Genomic DNA, 16,531 nt, shown 5'->3' with positions numbered 1-16,531 from the left:
AGACTTTTGTTACAGATTAATAACTCACCACTCTGAAACTGCCAACTGCCAAGCTGGTCGGCAACATGTACAGCTGAACCAAAGCGTGTTTACCGGCTTCTCGCTGACCCTCCCTTCTCCGCTTCTGATTGGCTAGTATAGTCCTCAACTAGGAACTGCGCATGTGCAACTCCCAACAAAGATCATGTAGAGGCAAGATGTATCACTAGAGCTAAACCTGTTCTGGTACAACCCCTAAATAGGATTTTGAACCTGAAAATGAGCATAATAGCACCTCTTTAAGTTTTAGAATATATGTAAAATACCATCAAACTTAACAGCGGAGACAAAAGCTTAGACAATTATATTGGTATGCACAATCTCAGCAGTTTAGGACTAGCTCCAGCAGGGGACTCGGTGCGCTTCAAGAGGTTTTATACATCCAAATAACCTTTTTCTATATTTTGAATGTGCAGATTCTCCTCTGCTTATTGTCAGCATTTGTAAACAGTATCTCCATTGGATGTCAGAAGTTTCTTTCAAACCACGTATCTCCATACTGTTATGAGTTTAGTTTTGGGTTATTGACAGAATGACCGGACCCAGCAAACATTAGCCCTTCAGAGGAAATGGAAAGGGTGAGAACGGCCATAGACAAATTATTTTTGGAGTTAAGCCTGACTGAGGACTGTCACAAGAGACTGCTGTCAATTGCTTCTTTTGAACAGACTCTAGACCAAAAGCCCTGGTTTTAGGAAGCTCCAGGTGTGGCAAGGTTGGTCTTGGAGTTGAATCTCCTGAAAAGAGCCCTGCAGCTCTGAATTCCTCCTGTGTTCCTCACGCTGGGCTCAGAATGAGGCCAGCTAGTCTTCAGCCTGATCTCCAACCTATGTCCATGCCTGTTTGCTCCACACCCTGCCCTGCTAGCATTCCAGCGGCTAGCCCCCAGTCCGTTCCCCAACCTGCTAGCGCTGCTAGCCGCCTGTTCCCCGGCCCGCTAGCGCTGCTAGCCGCCTGCCTAATCCCCAGCCCGCCTGCCCGATCCCTGGCCTACTCCTGCTCCCAGGTTCCACTCGGTGGTCCCACCGACACCTGTTTCTGGTTCCTCGTTGGAGGTCCGACCGACACCAGCTCCGAGGTCTCCGTCGATGGTCAGAACAACCCCTGCCCCACATTCAGTGGCCAGACCGATTCCTCCACCTCGGATCCGGTCCATGGCCTCCTGCCCAGTCGTCCAGTCAGTGGACCTCAGCCCTGCGGTCAAGTCGGTGGTCCCGCTGGTTCCGGCTCCAAGGTCTTCGTTGGTGGTCCGACCGGCACCAGCTCCGCTGGTGGTCCGACCGACTTCTGGTCCCTCGTCAGTGGTCCGACCAACACCTGCTCCGAAGTCTCCGTCGATGTTCACACCGACTCCAGCTCCTTTTGTCCTGTCCATGGCCTCCAGTCCGCTTTCCAGTCCGTGGTCCTCAGCCCAGCTGCTCAGTCCGTGGTCCTCAGCCCAGCTGCTCAGTCCTCAGTCCTCAGCCCAGCTGCTCAGCTGCTCAGTCCTCGGACCTCAGCCCAGCTCTGCCACCTGTGGTCCCAAGCCTCCTACGCCGGCCTCCTGACCGACCTCCTGACCGATCCTGCTTGGCCCCCAGTGGGCCCGGTTGGTGTGCATAACTCTGAAGAGCATATACCTGCAAGGGCAGCTGGTATTATTTGTGGAGTTAAGCCTGACTGAGGACTGTCACAAGAGACTGCTGTCAATTGCTTCTTTTGAACAGACTCTAGACCAAAAGCCCTGGTTTTAGGAAGCTCCAGGTGTGGCAAGGTTGGTCTTGGAGTTGGACCTCCTGAAAAGTGTTCCTCCTGTGTTCCTCATGCTGGGCTCAGAATGAGGCCAGCTAGTCTTCAGCCTGATCTCCACCCTATGTCCTTGCCTGTTTGCGCCACACCCTGCCCTGCTAGCATTCCAGCGGCTAGCGGTATTTAGGCTAGGGTTGGCTCGTCAGAGCTGGCTGACATGTTCACGCACATTTACAACCTGTCCATTTCTCAAGCCTTGGTGCCTACCTGCTTTAAGGCCACCACCATCATGGCCCTCCCAAAGAAGAACACTGTAACATGTCTAAATGACTATCATCCTGTTGCACTTACACTAATTGTGATGAAGTGTTTCAAAAGTTAGTCATGTCCCATACAAAAAAAAGACGATACCAGCCACCTCGGACCCCTTTCAGTTTGCCTATAGCCTGAACTGGTTCACTGAGGGTGCTGTCAATGCCTCCATCCATACAGTTCTCACACATTTGGAGGCTAAGGACACATATGACAATGCTATTCACTGACTACAGCTACAGCTCGGACTTACACCTTCCCTCTGTAACTGGGTGCTGAACTTCCTGACAGACCTCAGTCAGTCAGAGTAGGAAACCAGACATCAGGCATCAGAGCTGTAAGCACAGGGACCCCCCAGGGCTGCGTGCTGAGCCCTATGTAGTAGAGCCCTGCATTTCAGCCCGGAGCAGGGCTTTGAGCCAATTTTCACGTCATAGCTCAAACACAGGACATCAGCCCTGTATTAGGCTATTCCTTTATGTGTTTTAGACATCCATCAATTTAAATAAACTAGGATAAGCTGAAGGTGGAAAAAAAAGATAGAAAGACCTATCACACTGACACACGACACAGTTAGCTCGTGCAGGCACACACACAGACATACCTCTTTCACACTACTTTCCAGAAGTAGGGATAGGGATGGGGATCAAGACCCAGTTCTAAAAGGACCCTGTTTCAAAATTTCTCAAAATCCAATAATCAATAAGGTCTGAGCTTATCGATACTGCTATTGAGACTTGCGGGTCCTATAATGTAACATTATGTCTCAAGCGTGAAATCTGATTTATCTTGAAACACTATGGATTCGCTCCAAACTACTCGAGCTGTCAACAGCTACAATCGTTACTGTAAGTACGTGCAATAAAACCGAGTAAAATTACAATACTTTATCAATACACCTGTCTGTAACTAAATGATCTCTGTCCGTCTGTCATCCTGTAGGCTATGTTATTTTCAAGCACAGCTAACGTTAGCTTGGCATTAGCCAAATGTTACAAACAAGCTAAATAGAAAGCTGTCTGTCTGGAGCACAGACTGGTCTGTAGTCTTAAAATCTGGCACATTGTTGTAAACTCAGCTGCTGGCTGAGACAAACCAGCTGCTCCTCCTTCTCCCAGGTAACCTTACCTGCAGGCAATAACAGCAGGGAGGAGGGGGGACTGATACAGACTGAGTTTTTTAATTCTTTCTAAACATCACTCAGGATTGTGATGTCAGATATTGAGTTGATAGTGACATTACTGTTGTAAACATTAATGTTGCTGGTCTAGAAAGAACATTTAGATGTATTTAAAACATTAAATTCTAATCCTATAAATAATTTTAAAACAACAAGGCAGCTAATGTGCACACTACAATATTTGTTTATTTATTGCAACTGATAAGTCATCTCAACGTTATCCCACATTGAATATTGTCCTCATACTGTGCAGGGCAGGCCTACCTCATGTCCGTTGGGTCTGTTCTTACCAAATAACCATCACCAAATAATAGTAAAGTATCGATAGTGGTATTGATAAAGACTCGGATTGCTAAGCAGTCTCAATAAGGGTATCAATATCAATAAAAATTAACGATCCCCATCCCTATCCGTGAGTATTACACAAATATGCTGGCTCGCTGCACTGTATAAAATTTACTAGGAAATGGGGAGTCAGATTTAATCTGCCTCTGAGCCGGTAACGTTAGTAGTAAAAAAAGAGGGAAAGATGTGAAAATCCACAGCCGACATGCACTTAGCGGTCTTTGTCTACGCCGCTGGTTCCGGAAAGCTGGCTCACTAGCACACATGGTTGCTGGATTATGGTAAACCTTTGTTCAGTGAATAATCAAATGCAGCATATTGGCAGATATTCTTTCCGCAATTATTGTGGGATCTCTGTATAAAAGTGGCTGTGCCTCTGGCTGTATGCTTCAGCATTAGTAGGCTTTGTTTTTTCATTTAGTATTGGACTTTGGGATTGACCAAGATGTTCTGCAGTGAAGCCTTGATTTTTGATGCATAGCCTGGGTGTTAGGTAAGACAACCTGCATGGGTTTTTTTGCACGGCGTTGCGAGCAGCAGCAGGAGCAGCGGCCTGCCTCAGCCTGTCAAAAATACCTTTTTACTAGTGATAATAAACACTTAAACTAACATTGTAATATGTTTGAAGTGTTTTAAATATATGGAGTATATTTTAGGCAAGTCAAGTGTTGATTTGAGAGGCTAAACTGATTGTCAACTCACTGTTGGCCGCTGGCCGCTTGGTCGTCACTTTAAAAAACAAAAACTTTAAACAAGAAATATTGGCTGCAACAGTAAGCTGTGGGGAGGAGGAAAAAAAAAAATGGACTCCAGTCAGGCTTGGGCTGAGAATTCTGATAAGCTGTTGGACACGGGCCGGGCTAGGGCCTAGATCTGAGGCCTGTGTAGGGCTGTACTATGCTGTAAACCCTCTTCACCTATCCTCCCAGACCAACACCAGGATCACCAGGACGACACCACCGTCATAGAACTGTGACTGACTGACTTAAGTTTCACTTTCACTTTCCGTGGGAACACTGTATTTATATATCAGCATAATTACATATTTTATTTTTAAAGAAGTAAGATAAACACAGAAAATATTCAATATAAAAGTACACGCCTTTTTTCCCCTGTGGACCTTCTTTTAGGTGGTATTGCTGCCACCCGGGCTTGGGCCCTAATAATTCTTTGAGTAGCATTCTGGTTGGAGTGTTGCTGGTGTTTTCCCTCATCACATCACCAAAAAGCAAAACTACTAAATGTGACTGCAGAAGGACCAACAACACAGTAAGAGTCAGAAAGTGCAGCTTTTCCTTGACTGCTCTTGACAGAGCAGCCATTTTCCCAGCAGGAGGGCTTTTCCCCTCATAGCGCAGATGTGAAGGATCAGTGACAGGACTAGATGATGTGTGTGGTCAGAATGGAAGGTCCCTCTCAACCCCCATTCACCCCTAGATTTCCCTCAAAACTCAGCCATCTGTCTATCCTGCACTAGTCAGGGACTGAGAGACCAAAACCAGATTTAACAGTACTTTGACCCAGTCACTAATCCCAAGATCTGTTTCAGTGCTAGCTAGCTCAGTAGAGCAGTAAACCAAAGAGATTATGTACTGACTGAAGTATTTAAGGTGGACAAAATGGGCCATAAATACCACAGAGAATGTGGGACAAATATTTACAGCTATATTATCACCTACTTACCATCTAAATACATAGTACATAGGTCAACCTGTTTAAATGCCTGTATACACACACACACACACACACACACATATATACACACACACACACACACACAGGTATGGGGGTATATATATATATATACACACATATACATACACACACACACACACACACATACATACATATACATATACACACACACACATACATACATATACACACACACACACACACACACACACACACACATATATATAACTAGTAACTAGTAAAACAGATGTAAAACAGAACAAGGGGAGCGTGTTGCTCTACAGCAACACGCTGTACATTCATACACTGGCGGCTGTTCCGCCAGTGTATGAATGAGTGTGAATGTTAGTTTCCGTTTGAGCACTTAGGCTCAGTGTATGAATGTGTTTGACTGGTGAATGCAGATGTAGTGTAAAAGCGCTTTGAGTGGTCGAAAATACTAGAAAGGCGCTATACAAGTACGGAGCATTTACATTTTACAGAGGAGCACATATTGGGTCTCTATCCACAAGCTGGAGGAGGAAATGAACACGAGTGTATTAAATAAAGAGTGTAATGTTTAGTTAATAGTATACTGTTAGTATAACAATGATATACTACATTCATTATAATTTCATATAATAGTACTGTGAGTCACACAGCCCAGCTTGTGTCCCACAACGGACATGTAGAGTTTCAATATAAAAATGTAACGTTAAAAACTGATGCCAGCCTTGCTCTGTTTCAGAGCTTCTGAAGTCAACATGTGGATTTGTGGTGAGATTTCTGCCTGATCACAGGTGTTGTGGGTTAGTTTCGTTTTCCACCTGCATGAGCACCTCCTCGTTTCATCCAGTTCTGTGTTTCTGAGATTCTGAATGTACAGAAAGTTTTGAAAATGAGCACAAAACCTGCTGAAACACAGGCGCTAATAAAGTCCAGGAGTTTCTAACTGAATTTAAATGAATTAATCTATCACTGTGGTGAAAAGGTGCCACATGCACATTTAAAGAGGTTACTTCCCCAAACAAAGACACAGAGGAGGGAAGACTAAATCATGACTCGGCAGGAATGATATTAAATAAGATGATCTACAGGAGAAACATATTTAAAAGCAATAAAGAATGCCTGAGAGCGTCACTACATTATATTCTATTGATAGATTTTGAATAGTCACCTGCCACCTGAATTTTGTGTTTTCCTTTATACAAAATTAAAACATTTCCACCATTAGAGCAGAAATTTTCAACAGAATGCAGGAAATTAATTCTTTGATGCTCAAAATCTTCTAGGGGTGGACACCCAGACCCCCTAATTATTAAGTGGCCCATCCAAGAAAACATTCACTAATTAATTCAATAAAATTACTATTCAATGGCTTTTTTGTTCCATGGGAATTAATATGTTGTTTGTCATTCAATTATGTGCTTTTTAAAATGGTTTTAACAACAGTAGTAACAACAACAACAACCACAATACAATAATAATAATTAACAATATGTGTCTCGATCCTGTCCTGAGCGCTGTGTTTTAGTTTTCTATCTGCATGTCCTGTTATCTGTTCCGTTTAGTTCTCTGAGTTTATTCATTTATGAGTTGGGTATCTGTTATATAGTCTGTGGTCTTGTATCCAGTCTTCGTGGTCTGTGTTGTTCTGTTATCTTGTCTCCCTTAGCCGCCCTGTCTTATTAGTTAGAATCCCTTTCGCTGTGTTAGTTTAGACTTAGTTTTCAGTTTGCTTGCTACCTTTAGTGTGTTATTGTTTATCTGGTTATTATCTGTCAGCTGGTGTTTTGGTATTTTCCTGATTTCAGTCCTGCTCCAGTCTCATGTATTAGTTTCTGTACCATCATGCTTGAGTTCTGTCTGTTTGCTAGGTGTCTATTTATGTTCTCCGCCAGTTTCATTAATTATGAATCTGTGTTGTAATAATCTGATGTTGTTCATTCTGCTCTAGTCTCTGTGTAGCCTTTATTATTCATCCACATCTTACTTAGTATCTGTCTTGTCTCGTATCTTAGTTCTTAGTCCTGTACCTTAGTTCATGTCAGTGTTTACTCCTGGTCTGTGTACTTCTGTGTTGTTTTGCCCATGTCTGCTCTGAGCTCTGTTTTACCTTAGCTTCTGTCTGTGTTCCTTGTTGGTGTTAGTTTCTTTGTGATCTTCCTGCTTGTATTAGTTTATTAATATTACTCTGATATGTTTAGTGTTGAGTAACTTGTGTTATGTCTTTTCCCCCGCAGTAATCTGCCTGCCTGCTAGTCTCTCTCAAGGGGGTAAGCCAGAGATCGGACAGTGACCAAAGCCTGCATGGAGGGATCCATGTAGGCCCAAAAATGACATCAAAACCCTGTGACACCCCGTCGCACATGAGAGATGTAACCGTATTCTCTCAGCAATTTAAAAAAACTATTCGGCAATCAGTGACGCTGCATTGGTGTTTCACAGGTGAGCCTCGTAGGTGGGCTGATTAATCAGGCTGTGTCCAATCACACACGCTGATAGAAAAACTGACTGTCCTACAGCAATGACATACTTAACAGCGCCGAAATAACGATCGGGGTAGTGTCCGAAAGTGTTGTTTTAATAATGCGAGTGAGCTCACTATATAGTGCTCTACATACAACTCCCTACATACGGGTTAGGGAGTAGTGAATGAGTGGGGATTTCGGACACAGCCAATCTGAGTCAGACAAACACACTGAGCCATGAAACTTTTAGTTGGTTCAGCTACGCAGCTACCAGAATTACGGTGTTTCTGCCGTTGCTCTACGTCATTAAACCACGGTTATGCTGCACGATCATGCACAGGAGACGCTGGTGCTATCAGGAAGTAGCCCTGTAGTAGTATTTTATTGGTCCAAAACTGGCTTCACTGCTCTCCATTCAAATCAGCGGAGTGGCTTCGTCCAGTAATATACTGTCTATGGTCTCTCTGTTTTCCCCTGCTCTCTCTGCCTGCGTCTCGTTAGTATCATGTCTCTCACCTGTGTATCCCCACCCAGCTCGTTAACCCTGTTTACATATGCTTGCTTGTTTCCCCTCAGTCTTTGTCTGGTCATTGTAGTGTGTTACGCTCTGTCTCGTGTTGTAGTGGTTTTTCCTGCCTTGCCCTTTGCGTTTCCCTATTTCTGTGGACTTTGGATTTCTGTTTGATTACCTTGTTTTATTTTGGACTCTGTTTATCAGCCACTCTACCAGTAAGTGTGCTCGCATTTTGTTTGCCTGTATTAAACCTTTTTGAACTGCACCTGCTTTACTCCAGTGTCCTGCATTTGGTTCCACCAACCTTCCACACCACAAATCCTGACAATATGTCAGTGAAGTGAAATAATTTGGACAGGATCAACATTTCTTTACTACAGGAGAAATACAAGCTTATTGTTGCTTTGGGCCTCCTACTACTATTGGCCTGACATTTGATGTCATCTGAGCACCACTACAAACAATCTCACGGACTATGTTTTAGGTCAAAATGCTGGGGCAGCTGTGGCTCAGGAGGTAGAGCGGGTTGCCCATTCCTCCAGGCTGCATGTCGAAGTGAACCACGAATTGCCCCTGGTGGCTGAATGAATGTGTGTGAATGTTAGTTTCTGTTTGAGCACTTAGGCTCAGTGTATGAATGTGTGTGATTGGTGAATGCATGAGTAGTGTAAAAGCTTTGAGTGGCCGAAAAGACTAGAAAGGCGCTATACAAATACGGAGCATTTACAAATAGTGCTAACTTGGTTTAATAAGCATGTTTTGCAGTGCAGCTGCGTTGAAGGATGCAGCTGTACAACAAAGAAGACCAAATACTGCCAGTCTGGCAGCCAAAATCACCTCCCGGGCTGGGTTTCATTGTCCAGGAGCATTGAGCAGAAAAGGCCCCTTGTGCTCCTCAGAGAGATGCCTCTACCCATTTAGTGGTGCCTTACTATGAGTGCACCACCTCTTACCACAAAACCCCTGTAGCACCACATTTGGCCATTAAATTTACAATATGGCCCCACTCATTTTCTTATAAAGTATAATTCTAGTTTATTGCTAAATGTATTTGTTTTGAATGCATTATTGTGCTAAAATGCAGTCAAGTTAGTCAAACTTATCTGGAGGACAGAACAAAGGTAAACTTGACTTACTGTTATTTGTGCAAAAATGTTTTCCTGTGCAATGAGGATTTTTATTTATATTAAGGGTGCCAAAACAAAGCAATGTTTACTTGGGACCGCTCATCATCTGTTACATGTGATCAACCAAAAAGTAAGGGTTCATTCTTGTATTTGAATTTTTTCCAGTAACTCAAACAAAAGATTTATGAAAAAGCCCAAAACCTAACTGATGATGTCCATGGTTCTTGACCCAGATGTCAACAATTAATTTGAAGAGTACAGTGTATCATATGTAACTGCTATTGTAGATATTACTAAGGAGAAATTCTGAGTTGTAAAAAAAAAATAAGGAGGTATTTAACAGCTGAAAACACAGTATTCTTATAAAACTGAGCTGTCTATGCAATAAAAATATGTATGAGAGAACAGTGAAAAGGGACTGTGGTATTCCCTTTTGCTCAAAAGCTAGAAAACCTACAACAACCAGAATGCACTGGGCCCACTGCATTCCACTCCGTCAGAGCTAGTAACATTAGGCTAAACTCTGATAGCACCTCTGGGTAACAAACTGGGCCAGTGTGCAAAAGGGAAACTTAGGAATTTTTCAACCTGGACCTATTTTCCCTGGGTTTTGTGTCCAAGTGACTAATGGGAACAACAATTCTTGAAACTGGTCCAGTACTGAGTGAGAGTGCTGCAGCCGGCAGCTGCCAAACAAGGTTGAATGTAATCCTCAAGACAACTGTGCACTGTCAATGTAAGTCCACTAAAAGTGCTTGTTTTTCCCACTTACAGGTTTAGATTGTTAGAAGTGTCTATGACAAAAAATATAGTCCCCAGTTATGTCCAATTAAACTGCCTCCTGCGGCTGGGTTTAAAATTCTTATGCGTAATTTAGATGCACCAATCGATCAGCGGCTGACAGGAATCATCCGGTTTTTGGCTTAGACGGCCATGATCGGGTCGAGCAGTCTCACATTTCCGATTCTGCAAATTTACACACGCAATTCTGAAACGCAGCTGAAGTGCTGGTGTGGACGGAGATCGTTTCCATTTTAAAAATCCATTTTTAAACAAAGTGTGGATGTAGGCTCAGAATCAGCAGGCCAGACCTTGAACAAAAAGTAAAATCATTTCTCCAATACACAGCATTTATATCTTAGATTTTATATTTTTGTGGTCAAAATGAACTGTAAAAACAAGACATTCTTAACATTGATTTTTCTCACAAAGCATCATGGGAATTACCAGTGATTATCTGAAAAGACCACAAACCCAAAAGTCCCATCCTAACTGTTTCTCTCAACATTACTGAAGCTAACATTAAAATGTGTAGATGATGAAAGGACCAAGCTTACCTAGCTAGCAGCAAAAAAGCCCGCTACATCATTAAGGACAGTAGTCACCCCCATGCATAACCTATTCACACGTCTACCTTCAGGAAGACGCCGTAGGAGTATGAAAGCAAGGACAAGACTGAAAAACTGTTTTTACTCACAGGCCATTAGGCTTGTGAAGGCCACACACCCACACTGCCCCTTCCCCCAACACTACAGACGGCTGTCTGATCTTTAGAGGTCCAATGATCCACCCCACCTTTCTCACACATACACACACACACACACGGGCGTGGACACAAACAACTACTGACAACCTACCTCTGTTTTTACACTGTCTCCACATGATTACATGGCATATCCATGCACAATTAGTGTACTTGTTGCACTGCGTTTAATTAATGTCTGACGTTGCTGGGAGTATTTGCAGAATAAGAATTGTGTGACAACGGCGTCCTGTATGACGTTGAAGTATGCCGCAGTATTCAGGCGGAAAGCACCAAAAAAACGCTTGGGGAACTAAGAAAAAGTAGCATTTTGTAGAATGTGCGCATGGAGGGCTCAACGGTTCCTCAAACTTGCAAAATTACAAATCTGGAAAGTGAAAACCCAAGCTTTTTAACAAAACAGCACAGTGGAATGACGGGGAATCAGGAACAAGAGATGAATCATCTGAAACTTAATCTCACCTGAATTCAATAGCTTTTTGACAAAGGGACCATAATGCTGTGATGTTATGGTGTTGTTTCTGTAGTGAGTTCTGTTGCTGTTTTGTTCAGATCAGTACTAATCTAGACATAAATAAGCCCTGTTAATAGCTCAGTAATCACATTTCTGCAGCAAAGAGTGCATTCCTTGTATGCTTTTAGACTTTAGAATAACTGAGAATTTTCATGTTTAAAACATGTAACTTGTGCATATTATAAATAACACCAAAGTTTGTCAGTTAGTAACACTGAATAAATGGTAAGTATGTACAATAACTCTTAGAGGCAAAGTAGTATAACTAATCAAACTAAACCAGCATGCCATGCACTGGGTTACTGACTGCAGTTTTATGCTGGTAAATAATTCATGTCATACCTTTTATATTGTCGTGGCTCTTCTTTTCAAGGGGCACTATACTGTTTTGGGGTTTTTTACATATCAAAGTCAATTCACTCAGCATTAGGAGTACTACTTTACTATATTTCCCAGGCAGGGAGGTGTTAATTTAAGAGGTTTTCTAGAGTTTCATAATGGGAAGCGTAAGATCCAGTGTTTTCGAACCTTTAACCCATTCTAGTGAGTAAAAGAGCAAAGACCTGGATATCTCGCACTCTGTTTCATTGATTTTGACTACTTTTGTTTCAGGATACAAACTGATTTCGTCAGTCTATATTACAGGAATCAGAAAACAGAAAGTGAAAACAAGCTTTACATTATCTCACTAGGTTAATTTCCTGTGAAGAGTCCTTGTTGTACTGCCTATCCCTCCAGACTCACTGGACCCTGACGTCACCCTGAAGCCTTACAAACAAATCCCATTCAAATGAATGCACTTCATGAAGGCTACTAGCTACACTACTAGCCTAACAGGACTCAGTACATACCAAAACCTGTTAAACATTTATGCAGTAGATCACTAACTCCCCAGGGGAATTATGTGACTATAATGACAACACTGAAGGAATATCTTGGCATGTAATTCAATAGTGAGCAGCACAGACAGATGAATACAGTAGTTTTCTTAAGGGACATCTGAGAGAGGCATTTCAGCTCAACAATAAAACAATAAACTGAAAATATATTAATGTCTATGGCAAGCACACTGGGGATCAAAGTCATTTCTAACTAGTAGGGAATTCATAGAAACATACTCTAAGTTTGAAAGCAATACCTAAAAGTAAAAAAAAAGTTAAGTCACTATAAATTTACCATTTGGTTACCAGATAGGCTAACATGTCTGGGAGTTAGGGAATTAAGTAGCTGTACTTCAGCAACAGTGCTTTTATGACACAAATACCAAATCCATTCATGATAAGGTTCCAGTAAATCTCTCAGAACAGGCTGATATAAAGCTGTAACTTAGTTACATAAAAGTCACTGTTGGCGCTAACTAGCTCACATAATCTGAATAATGCAGTGATTTGTTTCAAAGTAGGAGGCATGAAAGTCAGAGCAGCAGAAACGCAATGCAGGGCTCGTCACATCCAGTGTAACGTTACGCAGTACAAAAACAAGCCATGTAAACCCTGACATTTTACAGAAGAAGAAGAAAAATAAACAGACTAACCTCGAACACAAATGGTCACACAAAGGCTCGGACGGAGACGGCGTCAGCTAGACCGACAGTCCCGCGTAGTGCATGTTGTTTGTCTGAGAGGACAGTGCGGAGTGAAAACACGGAGGCTTCTGCCGCCGCCGCCTCCCTCTGTCTCATTAGCATGTCAACAGACCCGCTGATGAAAAGGGAAGAAGAATAAAGTCCAGCTAGGTCCGAATTTTTGCTAATTCCTTTTTTCGTTTCTCCGTTTGTAGAAAGACATTAAGAAAAAGTACACAGGTGGGTCAGGTGACCCGGAAGAAAAAGTAACAATTAAAAAATAAAAGCCAAGCGTATCGAATGGCCATTCTGTAACATTATACAAGATACAAGGAAGATTTATTTGTCCCATTACAACAAATTGTAAAGTGAAACAGAGTTTGTAACACCCTTCTGCTACGTAGCAGATATAATGCCAGCACTACGTCATACCAGGGTAACGTTAAGAAAAAAACCTGGACTGATGGAAGCAGGTAGCCTAGTTGATTACCTGAGGTTTAATATTGGGTATTTATCCACACAGACCGTGTCACTGCTACCTCTTCCCCTCTCTACCAGCAGGTGGCAGCATGAGAGTGTTTAACTCAAGCCTGGTTTGTGTCTTTGTTACCTGCTTGGATAGCTTCATAGTTTATATGCCAACAATTATCCCGGTTATTGATACAGATGTGTATGGGTTACCCGAGTTCTTAGAATAAATAATATGCTTCTAGTGGTAAATAAAATTTACAGACATAACAACAATTCTTTAGCAAAAAACCTGTTTACACATAGCAGTAGAATTAAAGATAAAGAAGAAATACCAAAATGCTCATTTTATTATTGGCGTTGAGATAGATTTTCCGCCAGTGTAACTCTTAATTCAGTTTAAAGCTGTGTGTGTGTGTGTGTGTGTGTGTGTGTGTGTGTGTGTGTGTGTGTGTGTGTGTGTGTGTGTGTGTAAACAACTCAGTGTCATTGATGTCTGGCGTCCTTACCAGAAAGACTATACATGTAGCAATGCTATTGGTTCGCTACAATGTCAAATTGACCTTTTGGTTATTATTCTCTTCTACTCTGCAATTTGATTCTGAAACATTACATAGTTACACCACAGTCTGAAAGTCATCACCTTTGCACTAGAAAAAAAAAACATGGTTATTGGAAACCTAATTGTAATCCACTGAAAGATTCAACTTCTTGTAAATCCGTGGAAACAACTGTTAGAGACATTTTGGATCATATCAAAATGATGTGTCCAAAATTTAAAATCACAGAATTAGCGATCAAACATATCAAAGAAATAGAAACTATAAAATAGTTAAATATGTTAATAAGCAAAGACACTCTTACAGTAGGGGAAGAATTAAAATTGACAAATCTGAAAGAAGAAAGAGACCAATTATATATTAATATGGCCAAAGTGGCCTTTATGCGCTCTAAAAGCTAGAGCACTGGTTCCCAAACCTTTTTAACTCAAGACCTGAAAGACAAATCTGGTGTCTCACTGGGACCCACATTCACAAAAATACATCTAAATTCACACAAGTATGTTGTGAAAAATTGAATCAACACATCTTGAAGGATTCTTTTTTGCAAACAAAAAAAATGAACTTTGAACTTTCCCAGATACAGCGAATGTTTCGTTTGGAGATAACTGTCCAATTTATTCATTTAAAAACCCCTTAAACCACATCGAAGCATCTATACAGACATAAACATTTTGTAAGAATGTGGACAGAAGATCAGGTTAGGGAGAAGAGAGAGAGCAAACCTCACACAGCATCTGAGCTGAATAAACAAGTGTAGCAAAAAAACAACGCTCATTCACATATTTACATAGTGTAACATTGTTATGAATTTTTTACCCAATGAAAATGGGCCTGCAACCCATTTTGGGTTCCGACCCTAAGTTTGGAAAGCATGGGGCTAGAGGAAGGTGAGAAGAATTACAAGATATTTTTCACTCTGTAAAAAAGAAATGATATATTCAACGCTGTACATAGAAACAAAATGCAAGGAATGTAAAACATTGAAACCCCATATTTAATAGAAAATAACACAAAGACAACTTATCAAATGTTGAAACTGTTTTGTTGGAAAATGATGTACCCATTTTGAATTTGATATCAGCAACGCTTTTCAAAAAAGGCATGGTCGCCTTCTTCTAAAAACACTCTGTAAGCGTCTAGGAACTGAGGAGACAAACTGCTGGAATCTTCAAAGTGGAATGTTTTCCCGGTCTTGCTTGATGTAAGATTTCAACTGCTCAAAAGTTCGGGGTCTCTTTGGTCGTATTTTACATTTCATAATGCAGCAAACATTTTTACTGAGTGACAAGTCAGAACTGCAGACAGGCCAGTTTAGCACCAGGACTCAGCATAATGTTGCTCCAAATCTGTATTGCTCAGCATTAATGGTGCTTTTACAAATGTGCATTAGTGCACATGGCATGGGTTACCCATGGGCCACCGCCATACCATCACGGATGCTGGCCTTTACACTGTGCACTGATAACAAACTGGATGGTCCCTCTCCTCTTTATCCCATGATTTCCTAACAAATTTGAAAGTTAGACTCATCAGAGCAGGAAAGTTTTCCACTTTTCCATAGTCCATCTTAAATGAGATCGGGGCCACAGAAGGAGGCAGCGTTTCTGGAACTGGTTTATATACGGTTTCCTCTTTGCATGATAGAGATTCAACTTTTGTGGAGAATGTGTTGGCAGTGAAGACTGTGTTCACAGACAGTGGTTTCTGAAAGTGTTCCTCTGCTCATGCAGTGATGTTCACTACAGAATCCTGTCTGTTTCTGATTTAGTGTCGTCTGAGGGCCCAAAGGTCACGGCCATCCAGTATTGGTTTCAGCCTTACCCCTTGCGTACAGAGGTTTCTACTGATTCTCTGAATCTTCTACTGATATGATGTACTGTAGACATTAATGTTGAAATATTTGTGAGTGGTGAACTCCTCCACATCTTTACTTCAAAAAAACTGGGATGCTCTTTTATACCCAGTCATGTTACTATCCTGTTGTCGGTTAACCTAATTAGTTGTGAGATGTTTCACCCGGTGTTTTCTTTTATCATTTCACAACTTTTCCAGTCTTTTGTTGCCACTGTCCCACCTTTTTGGAAATATGTCACTTGCATCAAATTCAAATGGGCATATCATTTTTCAAAAGATTTGATTAGTTTTCTTTGTGCCATTTTCTATTAAATATGGGTTTCAGTATATTGCAGACCATCACATTTTGTTTTTATTTACATTTTACACTTTTTTGGAAATGTGGTTTAATTTTCAACCCTTCTGATGTTGCCACATCTTCCAGTTCTATTCTGATTTAAATGATTTCAAGTACAACCAAAAAAAAGAGAATGTTCTTCACAGATATTTAAAAGATTTTTTAGTGGACTGTGATACACCTTTCTCAAAATCTAAAGTACTTGAAGAGGTTAACAAAATGGGAAAATCTCCTGGAATGTATGGTCTTCCAATTGATACACGGCATTTGACACAGTAGAGCACCGCTTTCTACTAAT

The 16,531-nt window shown here is 41.5% G+C and overlaps 1 protein-coding gene across 4 annotated transcripts in view; it reads right to left on the bottom strand.

Annotated features, from left to right (window-relative positions):
- ankrd6b (ankyrin repeat domain 6b) overlaps nt 1-13,234 on the bottom strand; it is a 55,699-nt gene extending 42,465 nt beyond the window's left edge. For 3 of the 4 annotated variants that reach the window (XM_038726472.1, XM_038726473.1, XM_038726474.1), the window contains exon 1: nt 12,982-13,234. The gene's annotated coding sequence lies outside the window, so the exon portion shown is untranslated. The remainder of the gene's footprint in view (nt 1-12,981) is intronic. The other variant, XM_038726475.1, reaches the window with a different exon arrangement.
- Nucleotides 13,235-16,531: the final 3,297 nt, after the last annotated feature.

This window comes from Micropterus salmoides, unplaced genomic scaffold (genome assembly GCF_014851395.1).
Source record: "Micropterus salmoides isolate LMB-PRFRI ecotype aquatic unplaced genomic scaffold, ASM1485139v1 Ms_hic_scaffold_18, whole genome shotgun sequence".
Taxonomy (NCBI): Eukaryota; Metazoa; Chordata; class Actinopteri; order Centrarchiformes; family Centrarchidae; genus Micropterus; species Micropterus salmoides.
The sequence above is the reverse complement of the archived record's forward strand: the minus strand, read 5'-3'. Positions and strand labels throughout refer to the sequence as shown.